This window comes from Emys orbicularis, chromosome 2, assembly GCF_028017835.1.
Source record: "Emys orbicularis isolate rEmyOrb1 chromosome 2, rEmyOrb1.hap1, whole genome shotgun sequence".
Lineage (NCBI taxonomy): Eukaryota > Metazoa > Chordata > Testudines > Emydidae > Emys > Emys orbicularis.
Genome location: NC_088684.1, coordinates 235,281,906 through 235,295,909, shown reverse-complemented (window position 1 = coordinate 235,295,909; position 14,004 = coordinate 235,281,906).

Below are 14,004 nucleotides of genomic sequence, written 5' to 3'. Positions count from 1 at the left end.
TCCTTGGTAAAATTTGGGCCATCAGAATGTTTCTGTTGATAAATAACTGGTTTCTGTATATTGATTTTTTTCCCCTTAAAGACTGTTTTTAAATGTCTAATATAAGTGATAAAATCCTATGTTCTAAAGTATAGGTAACGAAACAGATTACCCATGTGTCTCCTTCAAATGTAAAGCCTCCTGTGAACTAAAGTTGGAATTGGGAGCAACAATAAAATACAGAGAAAAAGTAAGCAATATGTTTAGATAAGCCTGAAATTTTAATACTGAATTGACTCTATTTTGTTATTTTATGGTGAACTTATATGAGGTTTGTGGTTCATGCATTTAAAAACTCAGGTCACTGAAGGCACACTAAAATAGTATAATAGGGGTCACAGAGGCCAGGGGGAAAAAATCAGTTTTGTTGCATCAGATCTGTTATAAAACTTCAACCTATATGTAAACATTCTGTGACACATTCTGATATGTAGTAGTTTAAGTGCAGAATAACATCTACATTATTTGCTGTAACTTAACATTGCTAAAATAACTTTATTTTTACAAAGACATACCAATACTTTGGTTTATGTTTGCTCTTTGTCTTGTTTTTGTTTTTTAAAGGGAGACCTTGAATGATGCTGTTGAAACATTGGATATCACTCTTTTTGAAATTCAATAATAGCTTCAAGAAGGTTCAGAAAGTGTATTTTTTATATCACTGTCTTTTGTATATGCATATCTGCTTTGGTTACAATGTTAAAATAATAATAGTTAAAGCTAAAATCAAAATGTTGAGCTAAAAACATAAGATCACGGGCAAAATAAGATCTTAATCTTTTTTCAAAATAGGAAATTAAAATGTTGACTTCAGTACTAACATAAGTAAAATGCAAAATAACCTAATTTAATTCAGTGTTAAGGTTGCTTAATTAAACTATAAATCAGGAAACTCAGGTTAGAGTTCCCAGGGATGTGTGAAGCTAGCCAAAATGCACATCCTTCTAAGATTTAACAATATAAAAATATATGTATTAAGCTATACATTTAAGAAAAACAGGAATAGAAAATACTACATTTGACAACATGGTCAAATTAAGCTAGTTCTGTGAATCTTAACTTTTGTTTCCTGATCTTGTGATTTTTAGCTGTGAGGTCTTAATGTTGCATTAAATCTTTTGACAATGTATAGTCTAATTTTTATATGAATATATTTCCCTAGAGTGTTAGGAGTTTTTTGGTGATGTTGGATTTTTTTGTTTGTTTTTTGTTTTGTTTTACTGAGAGAGAGAAAAGGGGCGAGGGGCGGTAAACAGAGAAAGGAGTGGGAATAGGACAAAAGTGTTCACTGATAGAGAAAACAGGCTCAAGTAAGTCAAAGGCCAACAGGTGCCTGCTCAGTTCCTCACCAAAGCACATACTAGCCTAACTAAGAGGTTCTACTCAGTAGCTATTAATGTGCATTTTTAAATGCTCACTATTGAAAAAAACACACACACTGTATCTTTCTATAAGTGCAAATTCTTGGACTTAGTGACATTGTCTCCTGTGTCCAGTATGTAACTTTCAGATGTTCAAAACTAACTTCTAGTCTTTTTTTAATTCAGACTTGTTCATGGATGTACTCCAGTGAGGACTAGTTAAATGTCAAGTTTCAAAGTATAGCTATCTTTTAATTATTGGGGATGTGTGGGTGCCACTTTTTTAAAAATAGAAAATGTATTGCCATTCCTTCCACATACGCATATATGTGTGTGTGTACACACACCTCCAACTTAAGTCACTTTTGAGCAGAAAATAAGCATGAAAGCTTTAGCCTAAAAGAATAATTTTTCACAAGATTCTGAGTGATTAAAAGAGATGAGAAGCTTATAACTGAAACTACCATGAAAACATTATTATACAGGAGCATCAGGGTTTTCATCTTCTAAACATAAAAATGGCAGTCTAACTTTTTTGTTGCCCACAATGCAACACTTGCATTTGTATACACACATTTTCAGTTTGGGTAAGTCTTTCATGGCCTGTTGTGAGGTGATCAAACAAGATAGGTCTTGCTTGCAATTTTGAAGTTCTAGGTCAAACAATGTGTAACACTGAACAATCTTGAGGTCTTGTTACCAAATTACTATTCCAGATTCTAATGCTACATGTACATAGCTCAACACACAACATTTATTTTAGAATCTACACTACTTTTTCTTCTTTTTTCAGTACAATTGGATTTCTGAAATAATAAAGCAGGTCTTTTTTTTAGATTTTTACTAGATTTTCTGGGGAGTCTTACTAGATTGAGTTTTTCTGCTTCCCTATTCTGTCTAGTTAAATGTTTGTTACATTAGAATAAGTTATTTTACTAATAGTATTTGATTTAAGACTTTTTACAGAAATAATTCCATGACCATTTAACTTTTCTGTTAATCGTTATTCCCTCATCTTTTACTCTGAGTTGTTTTTATAGACTTTCTGTTATTGTCCTCCATAGTCCTTATAGTCATACATGTTAAGGATATATAAAGCTTTCTTAGAATCAAAATATTAGACATTATCTCTTAATGTCAATGGAATAGAATAATGGTGTGATGTTGTTATGTGAGAGATGAGGCATTTATTGAAATTAAATATTGAGGCACTGCACTTAAAATTTTCAAAATGATCTCTCTATTCTTTGCCATGGTTCTTTTTCCTTTGTACAATACCTGTAAACTTAGGGAAATGTTTTAGACATGGCCACAAATTAAGTTTTCTGAGTGGCCATCAGTTAGGATTGTCGCTGCAATCAAGTGACAGTTTACCATCTTTCTTTTCCTTGGCATAGAGAAAATACTTTTAATGTTTAGTCACCTATTAGTTTCAATACTATAAAGTATTGACACATTTTCAACTGTATACAACTGAAAAAGTTGGATTAATGTGAAATAAATTAATGTAACATTTTACCTTACTAAGCTGTCACTGGTCTTGTCTCTTTACTGTAAGAGAAAATGGTCACACAAATAAGTATTGTTTGCTTTATAATAAAATTTCACTGTACTTTTCTTTCTGGTAAATTTCACCCATATTCTGGCAAATCTGCTGAATAGTGTTGAAGAAATACACTAGCTAAGTACTGTGCAATGTGTTTGGCTGGACCTAGAAAGATAGTGGAAGGAAAAGGAAATAGCTGCCTGTGAGACTGATGAGTGGTGTAGGTGAGGTCTTTCGTCTTTCATGCACCCCAACTCCTCAGGCTGTAGGTGCAGAGAGAGAATTGTCCTTTGGAAAATTTCTTTAGAACAAATCATTTTTACCGTATTCTGCTTTATAGTAAGTGCAAAGTTACTGCTTTTATTATTTCTATTAGGCATAGACCTAGACTGTTGCTATGGGTGATAGATGGCCACATATATGCCATTTTATCTGTGAAACTACAGCTTCCAGTTTCATATTGTGGAATCCACTGAATGGAGGTTGGATAGGAATCTGCTATTAAACCCGATAGATTTAATGACATTTACAAGCTCATAAAACAAGTTCTTATGATCAATCTAGCAGATAACTTAGGGGCAGTGGTGGAACTTGGTTTTATACACACAATTCCCTTAAAGAACACCTATTGGACTTCAACTAATTAATCTAAATCCAGTTGAGTAAAGGGTGCATTTATGGTAGTGATTCTACAGTATACAAAATGAACTGGGAGGCTTTTTGACTTAAGAACTGACTCTCTTCTGCCTCTGCTTTAAAATGCAATTGAAGTCTAGCAATTAATAAAAACTGCCAGAATACTAGCTTACTTCAGGAAACCACAGGAAAGTCATCTTCCTCTGCTGCTCATCGGCTAGTGCAAGGGGTGGGAAAGGCAGAGTTAAATTATGCAAAACTATGGGCATCTAAACAATGTAATAGTTTTAATTTGCTGGAAAGACACTAAAAACCCAGGGGGGGAAAGTGCATAGGATAGTAGCTAGAAGTAGCACTGTTACTAGTAGAGTGAGATTATGACACCACTATCAGAGAGAGACAGTCAAAGTTGCCAGAAACTTTACATTCTAAAGTCTTGTTTCCACTACATTTAATTCGCCCCACCCCCACACAAAAAATCCTTTTGGGACTGAAATGTCATGTTTAGTTTATTCCCAAAGGCAAATGTTTGTTTGAAAATGTGAGATTTTTTAAACGAGGAGCTGAAAAAGATTTTTTTGTTCATGTTCATAACAAATGTGCAGCTTATAACTTCAAAACCTGCTTGTTTAAAATCAAACTTGCCACATTTTATGACAGGACAAGTTTGAAGAAATTGCATCCTATAATTATAGCTGTGGAAACTTTAAATCTTCTATGCTAACTAGTGGCAGCATGAACAGTTTGAGCACTGTGAGATGTAGATCTCCAGTGATCTGCAAGTGTGGCTCATTGGGGATGTGCATATTCCCAATGCATTACCTCCTCTCTCCTCCAGCTGCCTAAAGCCCTCCCATCCCCCACTGAGCTGCCAACTGTCCCTTCCCACCCAATAGAAATCCTCTCTTATCTCCTTGCATGGTGACAGGTTTCAGAGTGGTAGCCCTGTTAGTCTGTATCAGCAAAAAGAACGAGGAGTACTTGTGGCACCTTAGAGACTAACAAATTTATTTGGTCATAAGCTTTCGTGGGCTAAAACCCACTTCATCGGATGCATGGAGTAGCTTATGCCCAAATAAATTTGTTAGTCTCTAAGGTGCCACAAGTACTCCTCATTCTTTTTTTCTCTTATCTCCTTTCTCCCAAGCCTGTGCAGACCTCGACTCCTTATGCCATGACAGAGAAGAGGAGACAAATCACTGCTTGGGGCCCTCGCTGTGTAAGCAAGAGTGAGGGGGATGGGGAAGAGGGAGTGGTTGTTCTCCAGTGGCTGTAGCTAATTCTCATCTTATGTGAGGTGCATTTGCAGCAGTCACTGAAGACCAGGTATACACAAGAGAAGTCCTCATTCCCAAGCAGCAGCAGAAGAGGCGTCACCGATATTTTCTCCCCCATTAACCCCACAAGAGGAGCCCCAAGCCTGAGGTGAGGGAGAGTCCAAACCATCCCAGACTGCTGTGTGTGTGTGTTTTAAAATGTGCATATTTTGTATGTCCAATTAACAAATGCTGTTTGTATTTAAATAGGGGTATTTTTAAGCTTGCACCTATTTAAACAAGTGCCTGGAGTGGGGTACTGGTTTCTCTTCTCCTTGGTTGCAGTCTCAAGCAAGGCATGGGGAAAGTCTTTAGGACCTATCAACAAGGAGAAAAGAAGTTTGTGAGGAGGGGGAAATGTTATTTCTTTCTCTCCGTTATAGGGGGCAGAGAGGTAAATGCCATGTACTCACTCCTTGTTCTGTGCAAGCCCAATCTTAAGTGTAATGGTACCCTAGGCAAGAATTTTTGGTGCATTCTCCTGCTACCCAGACAAGGTGAAAGGGAAGTAGTCAATAATATTTAAATTAGGGCTGTCAAGTGATTAAAAAAATTAAACATGATTAATCGCACGATTAATTGCACTGTTATTTAAATAAATGGTATTCTGTTATTGTTTATTTTGGATATTTTCTACATTTTCAAATATATTGATTTAAATTACAACACAGAATACAAAGTGTACAGTGCTCACTTTATATTTATTTTTGATTACAAGTATTTGCACTGTAAAAAAAACAAAATAAATCGTATTTTTCAATTCACCTAATACAAGTACTGTAGTGCAATCTCTTTATCATGAAAGTTGAACTTACAAATGTAGAATTATGTACAAAGAAAACTGCATTCAAAAATAAAACAATATAAAATTTTAGAGCCTGCAAGTCCACTCAGTCCTACTTGTTCAGCCAATCGCTCAGACAAGTTTGTTTATTTTTGCAGGAGATAATGCTGCCCGCTTCTTGTTTACGATGTCACCTGAAAGCGAGAACAGGTGTTTTCATGGCACTGTTGTAGCCAGCGTCTCAAGATATTTACGTGCCAGATGCTCTAAAGATTCATATGTCCCTTCATGCTTCAACCACCATTTCAGGGGACATGCGTCCATGCTGATGACGGGTTCTGCTCGATAACAATCCCAAGTAGTGCGGACTGACGCATGTTCATTTTCATTATCTGAGTCAGATGCCACCAGCAGACAGCTGATTTTCTTTTTTGGTGGTTTGGGTTCTGTAGTTTTCGCATTGGAGTGTTGCTCTTTTAAGATTCTGAAAGTATGCTCCACGCCTCATCCCTCTCAGATTTTGGAAGGGACTTCAGATTCTGAAACCTTGGGTCAAGTGCTGTAGCTATCTTTAGAAATCTCACATTCGTACATTTTGTGAAATCTGTAGTGAAAGTGTTCTTAAAATGAACATATGCTGGGTCATCATCCAAGACTGCTATAACATTAAATATATAGCAGAGCAGGGGACATACAATTCTCCCCCAAGGAGTTCAGTCACAAATTTAATTAAAGTTTTTTTTTTTTTTTTTTTTTTTTTTTAATGAGAGTCATCAGCATGGGAGCATGTCCTCTGGAATGGTGGCTGAAGCATGAAGGGGCATACGAATGTTTAGCGCATCTGGCACGTAAATACCTTGCAATGCTGGCAACAAAAGTGCCATGCAAATGCTTGTTCTCACTTTCTGGTAACATTGTAAATAAGAAGCAGGCAGCAGTATCTCCTGCAAATGTAAACAAACTTGTTTGTCTGATCCATTGGCTGAACAAGAAGTAGGACTGAGTGGACTTGCAGGCTCTGAAGTTTTACATTGTTTTGTTTTTGAGTGCAGTTATATAACAAAAAAAAAATCTACATTTGTAAGTTGCACTTTCACAACAAAGATTGCACTACAGTTCTTGTATGAGGTGAATTGAAAAATACTATTTCTTTTGTTTATCTTTTACAGTGCAAATATTTGTAATAAAAATACACTTTGATTTCAATTACAACACAGAATACAATGTATATGAAAATGTAGAAAAACATCCAAAATATGTAATACATTTCAATTGGTATTCTACTGTTTAGCAGTGCGATTAAAACTGCGATTAATCGCAGTTTTAATTTTTTTATCACAATTTTTTTGAGTTAATCGTGTGAGTTAACCGCGATTAATCGACAGCCCTAATTTAAATATATATAATCTCTTCATGAGACTTTCCCCTAACACGCAGATTGGAATGAACATGGGTAAATTACCATAACCCAGTGCAGGTTTGTTCTGTTTTGTTTCTCGCTATACAGTACTATCCTCACTCATGTCTTTAGACTGCAGGTTCTCAGTCAGAGGAATCTATTAATTGTTCAGCACAGATGGCCCATTGTACTGTGACATGTACACTTTTATACAAACACAAACCAAATATTTACTAACCTGAAAGATGTGATCTATTTTTTTCTTTTCCTTTTCAACCTTCCCTCAGCTCTCACTTTTCTCTGTCTATTGTTTTCCTTACACTTATTGTGTTTCATCATCCATTTCTCTTCACCCATCTCTTAATATTTAGCCCTCACAGATTTGTCTCTCTCGAGTTTTGCTATATGCTCCCTGTTCTCTTTTTCTCTTTCCTATTTCCCCTTCCTCGCAATATTGATAAGTGCAAAGTAATGCACATTGAAAAACATAATCCCAACTATACATATAAAATTAGCTGTTACCACTCAAGAAAGAGACCTTGGAGTCATTGCGGATAGTTCTCTGAAAACATCCACTCAATGTGCAGGGTCAGTCAAAAAAGCTAACAGAATGTTGGGAATCATTAAGAAAGGGATAGATGATAAAACAGAAAATATCATAGTGCCTCTGTATAAATTCATAGTACGCCCACATCTTGAATACTGCATGCAGATGTAGTCACCCCACCTCAAAAAAGATATATTGGAATTGGAAAAGGTTCAGAAAAGGGCAACAAACCTTATTAGGGGTATGGAACAGCTTCCATATGAGGAAAGATTAATAAGATTGTGACTTTTCAGCTTGGAAAAGAGACAACTAAAGGGTGATATGATAGAGGTCAATAAAATCATGACTGGTGTGGAGAAAGTAAATAAGGAAGTGTTATTTACTCCTCATAACACAAGAACTGGGGCTTACCAAATTAAATTAATAGGCAATAGATTTAAAACAAAGAAAAGGATGTATTTCTTCACACAATATGCAGTAAACCTGTGGAACTCTTTGCCAGAGGGTGTTGTGAAGGCCAAGACTATAACAGGGTTCATAAAAGAACTAGATAAGTTCATGGAGGATAGGTCCATCAATGGCTATTAGCCAGGATGAGCAGGGATGCAAAACCATGCTCTGACGTATCCCTAGCCTCTGTTTCCCAGCAGCTGGGAATGGGTGACAGGGGATGGATCACTTGATGATTACCTGTTCTGTTCATTCCCTCTGAAGCACCTGACATTGGCCACTGTCGGAAGACAGGAGGCTGGGCTGGATGTAGGAGTGCTGGAACAATGTTCATAGTGAAGGTGCTGAGAGCCAATGAACCAAACTGTAAACCCTGTATATAATGGAAACCTCTTCAAGCCAGGGGGTGCGGCAGCACCCCTCGTTCCAATACGTATGGCTGGAGGGACCATTGGTCTGACCCAGTTTGGACATTCTTATATTCTTTCCTCCTCTTTACTGGGTAACTTCCCCATGCCCCCAACACCTCACTATCTTTTTTCTTTTAAACAGGGTTCCTGCCCATCCCCAGCCTTGTGTAATAGTACCCATGGGATGTGACAGGAATATTAACCTTTTGTCCTGACCCATGTCGGCTGTCTGAGGCTAAGAAATAAATACTGGGCTCTTACCAGAGTTCATGCGAATCACACCTCGCAGGATCCCCTTCCAGGCTGTGTCTCTGAACCTCGTGCCCCCTTCCACCTTCCAAACTCCCCTTTTCTCAATCCTTGTCATCCCTTCCAGACTTTTTCCTCCTCCTCCAGGCAACAACTCATGTGATGTTCCTAACCGCATGAGCCAGGCTGGGGATTCAAAGCAGCATGTGGTGCCCTACAGCAATTGGGAGCAGAAAGCAGTTTCATTCTCCATCACAGCCTGGGAGGCAGAAGGGCAGCCATCAGGGGTGGGAGGGCCACTGCTCTTTGGCCACACTGGCACTGCTGCAGCTGTGCACAGCAGAATAGGAGGGAAAGAAATTAAGGAAGCCATAAGGCAGAGAGGAGAAGGGTCTGTAAATCTGCAGGGCGGGAACTTTGGCACCCTCTGTACTGTAGCACCCTAGATGGCCGCCCATTGGTAGAAAATTGTGTTTTTTGCCAATGGGAAAGAACATGAAATAAAATAAAAAATTCACCCCACAGCAGTGGCTCCTGCCCCATGGGGCTGGGCCCAGCTGCCTGCTCCAAGCGATAGCATTCAACATAATATTTAAGAGCCGGTGTTCAGCTGAATACACTAAAAGTGGGTTTGTTACAGATCTGCTTTCTGTAATAGGAAACAACCAAGTTTCACATTAACCCCCCAGTTCGAACTAAGATACGCAACTTCAGCTACGTGAATAACGTAGCTGAAGTCGAAGTATACCTTAGTTCGAACTACAAGGTACTTACCGCGGGTCCAGACGCGGCAGGCAGGCTCCCCCGTCGACTCCGCGTACTCCTCTCGCGGAGCAGGAGTACCGGCGTCGACGGCGAGCACTTCCGGGATCGATTTAGACAAGACGCGATAAATCAATCCCAGAAGATCGATTGCTTACCGCCGAACCTGGAGGTAAGTATAGACGTACCCTTAGAGGAGATGCTAGCTGACAGGGTTCATAGTTCTGAGGAGACACGGAGATGCTGAGTGGTTTTGGCAGTTAGTGAGGAAGTGGGGCATAAGCATAGCTACCTGTTTACTAAGATGTGAAGACTGCAAGAAAGCGTAAGACGTATTGCAATGCCCGCCATTCAGTGCCCTGGGTGCTGTACCAAGGCATTAAAGATTTCCCATCCACACAAACAAATTACTTCCCATTCATCTGCTCCAGAACCCTCATTAACCCATCAACCCTATAAAATCTCCCTCGAACCAGAGAAACACACAGTATTGCAGTAAATCCTGAACTCTGGTCTCCAGCAAACTGGGGCAAGCATTCCAGATTTGAGGATACCGCACTGAGGAGTCCCAGCTCTCAGGGTGGCTTTTGGCCCCATCACATTGCCTCAGCTAATTGCAGCTGGTGTGATGTATCCTATGAGGGGAGGGGCAATCTTCTATAGCACCCAGAATCCAAACTCTTTAGAGCATTACAGGTCAAAACCTACAATTTAATTTAGCCACAGCTATAAAAACACCCAGTGTTAGTTTTTACAGCAATTGGCTCGGTAACTCAAAAGGCATGCAGTGCAGCCTCCTGACTCCGGGGAGTGCGCTGGTACCCTTTGGGGTCAGGCTGGAGGCTGCATCTCTGTCTTTTCTGAAACTGAGTCTGCTCCCTCTCCTGCTGCTTGGAGTAGTTGAGAGCAAAAGCCAGCTGCAGGTTCCCTGTCTGTCCACCATCAGCAGATTCTCCCCTTCCTTCCACCCAGGTGACGGGTGGAGGACAGGGACAGTGGGGCTTTAGAGAGGGAGGGGGCTGGGTTGCAGAGCAAGCCTGCTCCTGTCCTGCAGGGTTGGGCCTGGCTCCCTGCTCTGGGCATTCTGACCTGGAGTGTGGGGTCACAGTGCCACTCAGGTTTGCTCATTGAGTTGGTGAGATTTCATGATAGCAGTGAGATTTGCTAGAACGATGGTGTGATGTTTCTACTAATAAATAGGGAAGCCAGAGCACAGAATATTAGCTTCAGAGAGAGTCCAAGAAACCGCCTTCATTTTCCTCTTGCATCCAATTCCACTGGCTTTCTTCCTGAGTTACAGAATTCCTTCCTATAAAATCAAGGGACAGTATGTGATTTGCCCTACAAACTTGTTCCCTCCCCCTCCTCCCCACTTGTTATCTTCCTGCTTCGGCAACTTTACTTTTTCCTGTCTGACTCCTATGGTTTCAACCCCATACAACTCTTCTCTGCTTTTGACTATCTCCTCTAAACTCAATATCCATGATACTTCCCTGTTTATCCAGGATCTTGCCAGTTTCTTCCAGGAAAAATGGATTCTTTCTAGCTGGAGTTTTCCTGACCCCGAGAGACCTCTCTTACTCTCTGTTTCTGATTCCTCAGCCTATTCTTTTATCACCTCCTCTCATTTTCTGACTCACTTTCTCCTCTCATCTTTTCCCTTATTCTCAACTTCTTTCACCTGGCTCCTTTTCTTCAGGCCTCATCTATCCTCTTGTAGCTCTTATCCTAAAAAACTTCTCCTTTCACCTTCCCTTACTTGCTCATCCAACTATCACTCTATTTCCTTTCTCCACACTGTCTCAGAGATCTGTAAGCACATTTCTGCTCTCTGTTCTGGCATGTGTGCCTAGCAATTCAGTTTCTGTGCCATACACTCCACTGAAACTCTTCATGCCAAAATCACCAGTGACCTCCCGACCAAAACCGACAACCTTTTCTGTGCTTTCATCTCCTTCAGTCCATTCACCATCCTCAGTGAACAGGAGTCCAAAATCTTCATGATTCCTGTCTTCAGATTGCTGTGATTCTGAACTGTCCTGGTTCTCCTGCTTCTCCAAATGTTCCTAAACCCCCTCTTGACAATCTGTTGAGATCCCTGTCCCCTCTGTTTACTTTAACCTTTGGATAGCTTCCTCTTTTCTCATGCCTTCATCTGTATTGATGACTTCCAAACCTACCTCTGATCTTCCCAACTCCAGTGTATCCCTACCTTCAGTCTCACGTCTCTGAGTCTCCACCTCCCCCTGGATGTCCCAACACCAACTCTCAGCATAGCAAAAATTGAACTCCCTCTCATCTCCCTCCTTTCTTTATGCACATCAAATTCCATTATCCTTCCAGTCATTCAGGCTCACAATCTTAGTGTAGTGTTCAATTCCTCTTCCCATACATCCATCCTGTCACCAAATCCTGTCGGTTTCTTTCTTTATCCCATCTCTAAACAACAACATTTACCCTCCATTTCTCTCACAGGGGGAATTTTCTAACCACTTTATATATAAGATTATTCTGATTCAGATTGCATTGACCCTTTTTGTGGAGGCAGTGCATTACCATGGTGGGAGGAGGTACAAATGCAGTCTTCCCTGCTTACGTCTGATCTATTGCAGTCTGTGAAGTTCTGGAAGTTCTTGGTAGGTCTGGGTTGAGACTTGACAATTTGACCCGTGATCTTTCTGATTGGTAAAAGATTGTGGGAAGACTCTGCATAGAGGTTATCAGTGCTTCTCTTTTGGAAAGCAAAGTGGTAGCAGCCCTTAAATGAGCAGTTGTTAAGAAATGGCTATGTAAGTATTATCTTGACAACTGCAGCTGTCGCTCACCTTTCTTCCTGAGAAGTTATTGAGAAGGGTGTTGGAAGGCAACTTGGGCAGTGATTGGAATCGTCAGAGTTTCTGGACCCCTACTAACCTGGTTTAATTCTTAAGCATAGAGTATGCACCGGTCTTACAGGTCAGTTGTTTTCTGGCACTGAACAAAGATCAAGTGGCCATTCTGATTCTTTAGCTCCCTTTGGTACCATTGTTGCTAGTACTGAAACAGCAGGTGGATTCCAGGAGTAAGGGTCTGTACAGTAGGAGGCTACAAAGGGGGCAGTAAGGAATGTGGCTTGTGTGAAGCTAAGGGGCAGACGTGGAAAACAAAAGGAGACAACAGTAGGTAAGTTCAATTTCTTTCCCCAAGGGTCTAGAGAATGGTATTGGATCAATGCCCTAGTTGCTCTTCAGTCCTGAGGGATTTCTTACGTGGGCAGGATTCCATTCTGGCACCTCTTCTGCTCAGTGTGAGGCTAGTAGGGGAGACTGAATACTTCCATTATATGATTGACACTTGCCTCTATATTGTCATTTCATTCAGCCCAAACGGCGTGGGTGATGGACTCTCTCATTTCTTGGCTGAGACTGAGCCTAGATTATTGCTAGCTGTCCAGGCTCAACCACAGGAGTTGGAGGAAGGAGTTATCAGCCTTCTTGCTTGAGGAGGTTTATCTTTCCCTTTTAGCTAAGTGTTATGATGTGACTGCCGTTGGCTATTCTGATAGCAGCAGTAGCCAAGAATGTTTTTTCCTCATCAAAGCCTAGTTGGAAAATTGGTGCTGCTATTCCTTTTGATACAGACCTTACCCTGGACAACCATATCTTTTTCACCTCCAAACCAGATTCATCTCTGAGGAGTTACATTTGAAAGTCACTCACAAACCTGAGCTAGTGCAGAATGCAAATCCTCCCTCAATGAGCAATATTTTACAGGTATAAATGTATTAGGTTAGACTGTAACCGCAGAATTGAGTAAAAGGAAAAGCTAGGTGAAAATGTAACAGAAGCCAAAATACATACTAGCTGGAAGGACAGGGAAGCAGTCAGCTGCAAAATGGCCATTTTAGGGTTGCATCTGGTTGTTTCTCCCAGATTTAAAACATCAGTTAATGGAAAGGAGTATGCTAGGAAGAAAGTACACATTAAACCTAAACAATAACAATAATTCTCCATTTAGAATATAAAGAAATATCTTTCCAGAAATACTTCCAAATGGCTGCTGTTCCCTTTCTGCTTTTTTATAGGAAAAGACCAGAGAAAAAAGGAGAAGGCACAAGGAGAAGCAGAAAAGCTCACCAAGACAAAAAGCCCACAACGGGGAATAGCTGCTCTTTCACAACTTGAAGCTTCTTGGTATAATTTCTTCTTATGTCCTGCAAACAAACAAGTAATTTTATGCACAGAAGTCCCAGTGAAGTCAATGGGACTACACGTGAGTCATATGTATTTACAGGACTGAGCCACTGGATTACTAGAAGGGATTCCTGGCTTTTATTTACCTGCAAAGCATGATGCGCACCTGTGTAAATAACAAGTGAGCACTCTACGATCGCCTGCGAAGTGATCCTCCCTTTTCAATTTGTTCAGTGGGAGACAAAGGGCACCTACCCATAGATCACCACTCCGTTCCTCACCGGGCTATCAAAAAGACTTAATATACAGGACAGTACTATAGCACACATCCAT